We start from the raw sequence: 12,508 nt of genomic DNA, 5'->3' as shown, positions 1-12,508 counted from the left end.
CAACATGATAGAAAGTAGTTCTTATTGTTGAATCATTTTCGGTTCGTGCTACAGCCGAGGGCTTTAATTTCGAAATAAGAAATACTTGTCTATTACATAGAGATGTGTACATTGAATAAGAATCTAAAGGTCGGTACGTGCCACAACCGTGGGCCTTTGGGGACTAATTCAACTGTACGGAATGTTGGGTTAGACTTGACTTAGAATATTGAGTTTGTCGTGCCACAGCCGAGACTCAATTATTCAAGAGGCTAAAGTTTGATTAGGGAATAACATAAGATGTAATTGACAAGAGTTGTCTGCCTATTGAACATTATATGGCGGTTCGTGCTATAGCCAGGGTCGTGTAATGGAATGTAGGATCCCTATTCCCACTAGCATTATGAATGCTTAATTTTTCACGTAGGGGGTTGAATAAATTAGATAAACTAGTGGGAGCCACTTATGAATAAAGACCCGATTCATATAGTGTTTTTGAAATGAAATCGAATATTTGCTAAGTGTTGTTATGTGTTTATCATTTACAGATTTACTTTGTACGTTATGTCTTCTGCACTATCACTCAGGAGCATACTGGATGCTCACAAGTTGACTGGTCCTAATTATGCTGACTGGCTTCGAAACTTGAGAATTGTTCTCAGGATTGAGAAGCTGGAATACGTGATTGACTCACCTAAGCCTACTGAACTTGCTAGTGATGCACATAATGATGAACATATTGTGTATCGTAAGTGGATAGATGATGCAAATGTTGCTCAATGCATCATGCTAGCTTCCATGAACATTGAGCTACAGAAGCAACATGAGCATATGGATGCTCACACTATCCTCATGCATCTACAAGAGTTGTATGATGTGGCGGGGAGGACAGCTCGATTTGAGATATCGAAAGAGTTGTTCGGTTGTAGGATGTCTGAGGGATCATCTGTGAATGACCATGTACTTAAGATGATCAATTTGATTGAACGTCTTGGACAACTTGGTTTTGCCATGGATGGGGAGCTGAGCCAAGACTTGGTCTTGCAATCGCTTCCGAGTTCGTTCTCGCAGTTTGTTGTGAACTTTCACATGAATAAGTTGGATGTCAGCCTGCCTGAACTCCACAACATGTTGAAGACTGCGGAATCGAATTTTCCCCTAAGAAGAGTTCTGTTCTTCTAATTGGTGAAGGTTTCAATCCTAAGAAAAGGAAGAGGAACCCTTCCAAGAAGAAGAAAGTAGGTGAGAAAACGCTGGTTCCACCAAAAGTTGAAGACCCCAAGAGCAAAGTTGTTTGCTTTCACTGTAACAAGGTGGGGCACTGGAAGAGGAACTGAAAGGTTTACCTTGCAGAATTGAAGAAGAAGAAGGGTAGTGAGACTACCGCTTCTGATTCAGGTATGTTCATGATAGAAGTGAATATGTCATTAAATCAAATTTCTACTTGGGTATTAGATACCGCCTGTGGTTCTCAAATCTGTAATTTGTTGCAGGGACCAAGGAGAAGTAGGACTCTTGAGGAAGAGGAGGTGATTCTACTGATGGGAAATGGAGCAAGAATTGCTGTTGAAGATGTAGAATCATTTCATTTACATATGCCTATGGGCAAGACTATTGTTTTAAATAATTGTTATTTTGTTCCCTCGATTGTGAGGAATATTATTCCCATGTTAGACTTAGCTGGATTTTCATTTATTATTGAGAATAATGAATGTTCTATTCTTAGAGATAATATTCTTTATGGATGTGGTACTTTAAATAATGGTATGTATAAATGTGACATAATTTACTTCAGATTGAACAAACTAATAAAAGAAAGGGGATGATGAAAATCTCACTTTATAGTGGCACTGTAGTCTCCATTTAGTAGACATGGAGAGAGGACTGCAAATTTGCTAGGAATGGTACACACAGATGTATGTGGACCAATGTCTAAGCAAGCCATGGGTGGATTTTCATACTTCATTACTTTCAAAGATGATAGATCTAGATTCGGATATGTGTTTGATGAAACACAAGTCTGAGGCCTTTGAAAAGTTCAAAGAGTATAAGTATGAAGTGGAGAAATAAACCAAACATAGTATTATAATTCTTCGATTAGATCGAGGTGGTGAATACTTTAATGGAGAGTTTCTAGATTATCTCAAAGTAAATGGTATAGTCTCCCAGTGGACTCCTCCAGATTGGTATCTGAAAGGAGAAATCGAACTTTGTTAGACATAGTTCGGTGCATGATGAGCTATGCAAATCTTCCTATGGGGTTATGCATTGGAAACCTTAGCATATTTACTGAATAAGGTACCTTCCAAATTTGTTCCTCAAAATCCGTATGAGATATGGAAAGAAAGGAAACCGAGTCTTAAACACGTTAAGATTTGGGGATGTCCAGCTTATGTCAAGAAAGTTGACCCAGATAAGCTGGAATATCGATTCGTAAAATGTAGTTTTGTGGGATATCCTAAAGAGATTTTAGGGTATTACTTTTACACCGATCATCGGGTGTTTGTCTCCAGACATGCTACCTTCTTGGAAAATGAGTTTATCCTTGAAGGAAACAGTGGGAGCAAAATTGAACTTGATGAAATTCAAGAAGCACAAACTACTACGGTTCAAGTGGAAACACTTGTTCTGACTGAACAACCTTTTGTGGAACAGCCCATTCATAGAACAGGGAGAGTGTCTCGCCAACCTGAGAGGTAATATGGCCTTGTCATTGAGAATGAGAATGAGTTTTCGATCATTGATGATGACGACCCTGTGACCTATAATGAGGCTATGAGTAGTGTTGACTCAGAGAAATGGCATAGTGCCATGAAATCCGGAATGGAATCTATGTATACGGTATACAAAAGATAGTTTATAGCAGATGGCCAGGTGGAGACCTTTAAGACCAGGCTTTTGGGCAAAGGATTCAGACAAAGGTAATGGATTGACTTTGATGAAACCTTTTACCTATAGCCCTGTTAAAATCAGTTCGGATTTTGCTTGCGATTGTTCCTTACTACGACTATGAGATCTGGCATATAGCCAGATGGTTTTCTTTCCAAGAGAAATGAAAACCTAGTGTGTAAGCTGCTGCGAACCATATGTGGTTTAAAGCAAGCTTCTCGAAAGATGGAACATTCGTTTTGATGAGACAATCAAAGAGTTTGATTTTATCAAAAACGAAGATGAACCATGCATCTACAAAAGGGTTAGTGGGAGTGCGGTAACATTTCTTGTATTGTATTGAATTAGAGTTGACACACATAATAACATAGCAGACCCACTCACAAAGCTACTTTATGAAAGTCACTTTGATCGTCATAAAGACAAGATGGGTATTAGATACGAGAGTGATTGGCTTTAGTACAAGTGGGAGATTGAAAGGAATATGTCCTAAGTCCAATCATGTATGAGGATTTAGGAATAACTTTTATATAATCTGTTTTAATTTCATTGATTTTAATAAAAGACTTGTTTTGTTTTTATTACGGGCTCTATCTATTTAAGTGTTTAAATAAGATATACCATAGTTTAGAGTAAAGCTTTTTATGGATTATGATGAGATCATAATAGTGAGACCTAAAAGATGATAACTCTAAACTTAAATAGTTCCTGGTCGTACGATTACTAACTGGTAATTAATAATTCGCAAAGATCGGTACATACTATGCTTGCTTCATTATGAAGGATGCACTACTAGAAAAACGGGATCAGACATCGGTTTAAAACCGATGTTAAAAAAAATCTGAACTGATGTCTTCGCGTGTGATGTTAAATGTCATTAGCTTTTGACATCGGTTAATAGCCGATGTCTATTACAGTGCTATACATCAGTTTTAAGATTAAATGTGATGTTTTTGCAACAAATTTCAGCTTATATTACATTATTTTAAGGTGAATATGAGTATATTATGAGGTATTTATCCATTAAAACATGAAACCTACAAGCTCTAAAAGCCATTTATTAAAATTCTTTCGAACAAACCGATGTGAAATGCTAGATCAGACATCGGTTAGATAAGTTGGCCGATGTGAAATGTTTGATCAGACATCGGTTAAATTAGCCCCCCGATGTGAAATGATGGATAAGACATGGGTGTTCTTCACGAAACCGATGTTAAATCTTTTTGTTTAACATCATTCAGTTTCTCTAACCGATGTTATTTGACTTAAAATACATTGAGTTTCTTTTCAGAACCGATGTCAAATGACTATTTCACATCGGTTTTTTTATTTCTTTTTCGTTTAATATTATTTTACCTAATGTCTTTCTTATATTTTTTACATCATTTTATATTTACCAATGTGATGTTAATATTTTGTATATTGCATGCCATCCTGATACTGTTCACATCCAATGAACCAATTACATTTACAAACAAAAAAATACCAAACAATGCAATATAAACATAAGCTACCATTATCTGCAATAGAATTCAGTTGCAAGTTCATGAATCACATCAATACAAAGAGTTTCTACATAAATCTCACGAAAGTATACTAACTATCAAGCATATCAATGGCTCACATAAGACTTCGTGAGCAGTTATTCTCTGTTTAGGAGACCTGTCAAGCATCTTCCTTATTAGATCTTTTGCCCCATCTGAAATCGATGGCCATGGTTCAGATTTAAAATCTATATTTCCTTTCAAAATCGCTCTGAAGATTCCAGAGTCGGTTTCTGCCAAAAATTATACGAACAAAGAGGAATATCATCAACTGCCACAATTACTACACACAGGTAAAAACTCTTAAGCTCAACATGTGATACTTTTAACTCCTAATACCTGACCAGAAAGGAGGAACTCCGCATAGTAAAATATATAGAATAACGCCAGCACTCCATACGTCAACTTCAGGTCCATAATATTTATGCAACACCTCAGGCGCAACATAATAAGGACTTCCAACAACTTCTGTAAGATACTGACCTAGTTACAAGAAAAACATGTTGAGTATAGAAATAGTAAGTAATAATTACTTTATAATGTCTTACCTAGTAAAAGAAGGACTCAGATCACAGATATTATGATGGATCATGTTATAGCATACTGTCAATTTGAATGAGATAGTCTGAAACTTAACATGTGTCTTGTTTCTAATTCTGTGAAAGATATTACATCTCAAAAAATTGGAATAGAATTTTGTCTTCTTAATTCATCGCTTAAATCAGGTTCTGATAGATCACTAAAGATGCATCTGTGCAAAAGAGTCTAGTGCTTCTCTGGAAAGACCATTCATCGCCAAACCAACAATCATGGCACTCCAGGCCAACACGGATTTTATGGAAATGTCATCAAATGACTTCATAGCTTCATCTGGAGCACCACACTTGCTGTACATATCCATTAAAGCTACTTCAACTTCCTCCCCCATGATGTTTTGTTTCTTCATGATATAATGAACTTATTCACCTAAATTCACTGCACCTGCAAAGCCACAAACAGCTAGAAGACTACTTATTGTTATTCTATCCTGCCTGATATCTGCTAATATCATCTCTTTAAACAACTCCAAAGATCTTGTGAAGTTCTTGTTTTCAACATACCCTGTAATCATACAGTTCCACGAAACCACATCTTTCTCTGGCGCTCTTCTAAACAAAACTTCAGCAGCAGCTAAATCATTCCCCGTGATGAATTCATTAAGCATCACATTCCAGGCAGTTACATCCTTTTCAAGCATTCGATCAAAGAACACACTGGCACTTTCCCAATCACCTTTCTACATATAGCCCTATATCATAGACGTCCATGAAAAAACCGTCTTCATGTCAATCCCATCAAACAATTTCTCAGCCGAATCCATATCTCCAGACTTAACATACATATTCAGCAACCCATTTCCCAGATTCTCCGACACCTGCAGATCTTTCTTTACTATATACAAATGAATCAGCAATGTTAATAATGCTCTGCATAAATAGGGATTTTGTAGCATCATCTTTTTGTCAAAATCATATAAGGTATTTAACAAGAGTGTGAACGTTTTGAGGCGTATCTGCAATAGAATCAGCAAGCAAAAGAGAATTAACCTTTTGTGTTTTATTTGACACATCTGGACCAAGACGTAACCATGCCGAGTACACAAGAGATTCATGAATGGTAACATGTGGAGAATGGATATCGTTCTGTTCACAATAACCACTGACACGAGCAAAAGTTGCTTGGTTCTTTGGATAACCTGAAATGCTAATACTTCCTTCGATATACCCTCCGGTTTTTCTTCCCACTAATACATCCATCAACATGGTCTTTCCAGCACCACTCACTCCCACTAATGCTGTCAAAACACCAGGCCTGAATGCACCATTCACATCTCGTAGCAATTGGAGACGGTGCTCTGTGATTCCTTGACTCTTCATTTCCTGAACAAACGAATGGTTTTACTGTGAGAATCGTTGACCACCATATGTTCTGCTCTCATAGAAAAACAGCATATTATAATATCAATTTAAAGGACAGGTGACTTACAGGAGGCATATCAACATAGTAATTCACATTTCAAATGCAAGTGAGAGGGGCTTGAAAGGAACCACCATTCATCTTTTGTTATCTTTATCAGAAGTGAAGTTTTGTGACTTGGAGTGTTCCGTACACTCATATCTACACCTGTGGTAGTTCGCCAGCTAGTATTGACATCTCACTATAATAATATTAGCAAAAAGGAAATATCAGTCAAAATGTTGAATGTATTAAGAGACTTGGTTACATGTAATATCATACCTTTATTCAAAGGAGCTGTAGACGCTGTGCTCCTGTCAGTAGACTTGTTCTTTTTCTTAGTGTTGGCATCCTTATCAACAACAGACTTGGAACTTTCAAAGGGTGCATTCTTATGGTACAAACATCCAGCCACCACCCACACATCAAAGGAAAAACACCAAGTTACAACAGTCCAAATGACATAGCTCCCAATGATAAAAGCATAGAGATCTAATACAAAAAATATAGAGTTAAATGTGTTATTAACACCTAAACTTAATAGCAGAACATAATAAAATAAACAAAATTGAACATACAAATATAAATATACACCGACAGATCTATATAAATACACAATGGATGTAAATAAAGTTAAAAGAGAGAGATATGTTACCGATTGAAGGTTGGTTTCAAGCTCCAAAGCTTCAAGCCTATAAACAAAAGCTTCATTAAAATCAAAACATAAAATTTTGAAATAAATTTAAAATTGATATACATAATCAAACCAAATATTTGCTTTCTCGGCTCGATTTTAAGCTACTAAATTAAATAATACCAACAATTTCTAGCCCGATTTGTGACGGAAAACTCCTTCCCTTTCTTCAAACCATCATCAATCGCTTTCACCATGGCCGAAATCTAACCTTTACCAATCAATTTTACATAAATCGAAGCTTCCATCAAGATATAGATAGGGAGACGGAAGAGAGTGGAGAAAGAGAGAGACAAATCTCGATTCAGTGATTTTGTATTAGGTTTAAATTAGGTTTACAAGAAAGTAGTGGTAAGAAAGGAAACATAGAGAGATAGAAAGAGAGAGGGAGAGAGAGAGAGAGAGCTGAAGGAGATGAAGTTCGATATTTGAGAGAGAGAATCAGGCTTTTTGAGATAGAGCGGTGGTCTGAGAGAGAGACAGCAAAGAGAGAGAGCCGCGAGTTTGAGAGAGAGGGAGAGTCAAGGTTTGGGGGAGAGAGGGAGAGAGATAAAGATGAAGATAGAGACAGAGATAGAGATGTATGGGTGTGTGAGTAAAGGGATAAGAGGGAAATAATTTTTTAACTTTTTTGTTACGGGGGAAAATTTGGGTACTCAGCGGGGGAACTGAAATATTTATTTAGTCATTTTTTAGAAATGGTTATAGATAACGGTTAGCATAAATAAACGATGTTGAAGTGAAAAATATTAATTTGTTATTATTTTAAAATTGAACATAGACAACGGCTACTATGTAAAACCGATGTTAAACAGGCTTTTAACATCACTTTTTTCTAAACCGATGTTAAACAGGCTTTTAACATCGGGTGTATTACATGCCGATGTCTAAGCACCGATGTCGTATCTACTTTCTAGTAGTGATGTCTGTTCTCATAGACATTTGTGTGGTGACACTATAGCTAGTATGTAGGTGCTTATTATAGAATAAGTTCACTGAACATGACTCGCACAGCTGAACAACTGATGGAGTTCACTCACGTGTCAGCAGTTGTTCACATAGTGATAGTTGTACAAGTATCCTTAGACTTGAGGTCATCATAGTCATCTTGTGTACACTGAACTATGCTTTGGTTTAGTTCTTAGTCTCTAGGGACAATTATTAGGGCTCTACTGGGTATAGGAATTTGTACACGAAGATACTGTATGATCAATAAAGGATCTACCCCTTCCAGTGAAGGAAGCGAATGTTCAAGGGTGATCCACTTATGCTAGTTCAGGAATCTCTGGCCAGAGTGAATGAAATTAGAAAGGAGTTTCTAATTTACATAGAACTACGCATAGTAAATGGTAAGCAAGTGATTAAATTAGATAGGCTTGACACGAGATCCATGTCTTGTATTTAATCGGGACATTGTAGGGTAGATTGTACGGTAACTATTCACTGAATAGGTTCTTGGTATTCTAAGCAGTGAATTCATATTATCCGGATAGTCGCGATATGCTGAGAAGTATCCCTCACGATGCATAATAAATGTGATTAATTAATTAATCATATTTAATAAATTAGAGAATTTATATAAATAATGATAAAATAGTTTTATTATTATTTATTTCTACTACCGGCTTAATATTGAACCTACAGGGTCACACCATAAAAAGAGAATGATTTTATGGTGGAGGAATTAATTAATAATGGCTAATAATTATCTATTTATGAAATAAATAATTAATTGGCAAATTTAATAATTGATTAAATGAGATTTAATTGATTATAAATTAATTAAGAAAAGTTCTTAATATTATTAATTAAGGATTTAATTTTTGGAAATTAAATCAAGAGAGAGAATTATTTCTAAAGTGTTTAGAAAAAAGATTAATAATTAAAAGTTGTTTTAATTATTAATGAGAATAAAAAATGGGATAATAATAATAATATTTATGGGAAAATTTCAGCTGAAAATTTTGCCTATAAATATACTATTATAGACCCTATTTTTATGAGAACCCCAAAAAACCCAAAAAGTTTGGAAAACCCAATTCTCTCCACCTCCTTCCTCCTCCTTAACATCGTTTTCTTGGTGGATATCGGTGGAGTGTGTTAGGAATATGTGTATTAGTTTGATGATAAGTTAAGCAAAACACTTAAGTAGAAATCTAGTGTTTGTAGCCTCAACGGATAAGACCATCTTGGTTATCCGTTGAAGGAGTAGTTGTACTTAGCAATAAGTTTAGTATTGTAGCACATTTCACTCTCTGGTTTCAAGCTGTAATTCTTAGATGTTGTTAGGAAATAATCAGTCATGTTGACTACTAATGGATGTACAAATACGAGGGCTAATTGTAAATATTTCATGCCTTGTAATTTTGTATAAGTGAAGAAGTGTCAACGGATATTGAAGACCTTCAACGGATAAGAAACAAAGCTTCAACGGATGTCTCCAATGCTTCAACGGATAATATCCATCAACGGATAAGTGCTTCAATGGTAAAGACTTCAATTGATAATGCATCAACGGATAAAGCTTCAACGGATAAAGCCTCAACGGATAAGGCATCAACGGATGAAAGCTTCAACGGATGCTTAGTTCATTAGCAGTTGATAGTGACAATTCACAAGCTGACAGATGCACATGGGTTGACAGAGACATACTGGAATGTGGAAGCCTCTAGGAGGAATCAAGAAAATGCAGCATTTATATTCTGATGCAAACAAGGAAGTATTCAAAGATTTACAGATTATCCTAGATTGCATTGGATAGAGAAATGAAGAAGAAACATGTGAAGAATCTTTTCAATTGTATTTTACAGTTTGTCTTCACTTGTAAACTTGGTGATATATAAACCAAGTAGCAGCTAGTAATTAGACATGAATTTTCCTGAGCTGTTTAGAAATATCAAAAGAGAAAATCATCTAGTTTATACTAGGAAGCAGCTGTGATTTAATTTTTTGAATCACAGATTTTCTGAAATAACACATCTCTGGTGGAACAACAAATCCACCAGAAAAGTTTTTAAGTTCTTTGTGCTCATTACATTTGTGTTTGAATATATATCTGTCTGCATCAGCTTCAAGCAATTCACACACATTTGATCACTCAAACACTTAGCCTTAGAAACTGCTCAAAACTTGAAAAAGTTTTGAGATTTACATTCAACCCCCTTCTGTAAATCTCATTGTTAGTCCACTGGGAATAACAATTGGTATCAGAGCAAGCTCTTAACATACAAAGAGTTTAAAGATCTATTCTGCTAACATCATGAGTGCACAGAAGAATCCTCCTGCTACCATCATGAGTAGGAAGGATATTGGTGTAAAGATCCCAGTCCTAGAAAAAGATAATTATCATCACTGGAAAGTGAAGATGCATTTACATCTTTTTTCTCAAGATGAAAGCTACATCAACTGTATTGAAAATGGTCCTCACATCCCTCACAAAGTAGCCACAGCTGCTACTGCAATAGTTGCTGTTGGACAGTCCATTCCCAAACTAAAAGCAGAATGGACTATTGAAGACATGGAAGAAATCCGCAAGGATAAGAGAGCCATGAACATTTTGTTTAATGGCTTAGATCAAGATATGTTTGACAATGTCATCAATAGCCAAACTGCAAAGGAAGTTTGGGATACTGTACAAATCATCTGTGAAGGTACTGAGCAGGTCAGAGAGAACAAGATGCAGCTTCTTATTTAACAGTATGAATATTTTCACTTTGAAGAAGGTGAATCATTAAATGATACCTTCAACAGGTTTCAGAAACTGTTGAATGGATTGAAGCTGTATGGTAGAGTGTACCAAGTCAAGGATTCCAACTTAAAATTTCTTAGGTCTCTGCCAAAGGAATGGAAGCCCATGACTGTCTCTTTGAGAAATTCTCAAGATTATAAGAACTTCACACTTGAAAGATTATATGGAATTCTGAAGACTTATGAACTTGAAATGGAGCAGGATGAGCTGTTGGAAAAGGGAAAGAGAAAAGGAGGAACAGTTGCTCTTGTAGCTGACAGTGAGAAGATGGAAGCCAGGAATGAGGAAAAGATAATGCCAAGTCTCAAAATTGGCACAAGCAAATCAGAATTAAGCAAGGGTAAAGAGCAAGTTGCTGAGGATGAAGACAATTCCAGTCTGGATGAATCTGATGATATTGAAGAACATTTGGCCTTTCTGTCCAGGAGGTTTGCAAAAATGAAGTTCAGGAAAACCACAAAGTTCACTAAGCCAAACAAAAACATGGTGGACAAATCAAAGTTCAAATGTTACAACTGTGGCATTAGTGGACACTTTGCAAGTGAGTGTAGGAAGCCAAATTCTGAGAAAAAGAAATTTGAGCAAGTTGATTACAAAAAGAAGTATTTTGATTTGCTCAAACAAAAGGAAAGAGCTTTTCTCACTCAAGATGATTGGGCAGCAGATGGGGTAAATGAAGATGATGATGTGGAATATGTCAACCTAGCCCTGATGGCTAATTCTGATGAAAATGAAACTAGTTCATCAAGCAACCAGGTAATTACTACTGATCTCTCTCAGCTTTCTAAACATGAATGCAATGAAGCCATAAATGATATGACCAATGAATTATATCATTTGCGTGTTTCCCTTAAATCACTAGCAAAAGAAAACACTAGGATCAAGGAGAATAATGTGTTTTTAAGTGATAGGAATGTTGTGTTAGAGGATCAGGTAATTGAGCTTGAAAAGATAAAACTTAAATGCTTGACTGTTGAGAGTAAACTAGCAGATGCTGTTAAGAAAGTAGAAATTCTTTCTAAACAGTTAGAAAGTGAGCAAGAGGTAATCAAGGCCTGGAAAACATCTAGGGATGTTAGTGTTCAGATTGCAAAGGTTCAGGGAATTGAATCATTCTGTGAGGATGCCTGGAAGAAAAACAAAAAGGAGTTAGAATTAATTGATGGATTGTCAACGGATGTGGAATCAACGGATGATGAAAGTTATCCGTTGAAGGAAGAAAAGGAGCATCCGTTGAAGGCTCATCAATTAAAACAGGCAAGTTCTTTTAAAAATAAAAATCTCAATAAAAAGAATGATTCAACTCTCAAGAACTTTGTCAAAGAAGGAGCTAGCACATCCAGAGATGTCAGTAAGGTGAATATAGGACACATGACTTTAGATCAGCTAAAAGATAGGCTTAAGTTGGTTGAGGATAAGAAGGAAACTAAAAGAAAATCTAAAAGAAATGGGAAGGTAGGGATTAATAAATATAACAATTACACACCTGATAGGTATGCTCCTAGAAAAAGCTGTGTGCATTGTAAAAGTGTTAATCACCTATCTGATAATTGCAAATCTGTTAAAAATGCTCCCATGCCTTCAAATCCCTCCATGCCTAACATGTCTATGTCACCTCTGCATGCTATGCCTGTTATGTCTCACCAGAATCCCCATGCA

The sequence above is a fragment of the Apium graveolens genome, chromosome 11 (genome assembly GCF_009905375.1).
Source record: "Apium graveolens cultivar Ventura chromosome 11, ASM990537v1, whole genome shotgun sequence".
Taxonomy (NCBI): domain Eukaryota; kingdom Viridiplantae; phylum Streptophyta; class Magnoliopsida; order Apiales; family Apiaceae; genus Apium; species Apium graveolens.
This window is presented reverse-complemented; position numbering follows the sequence as displayed.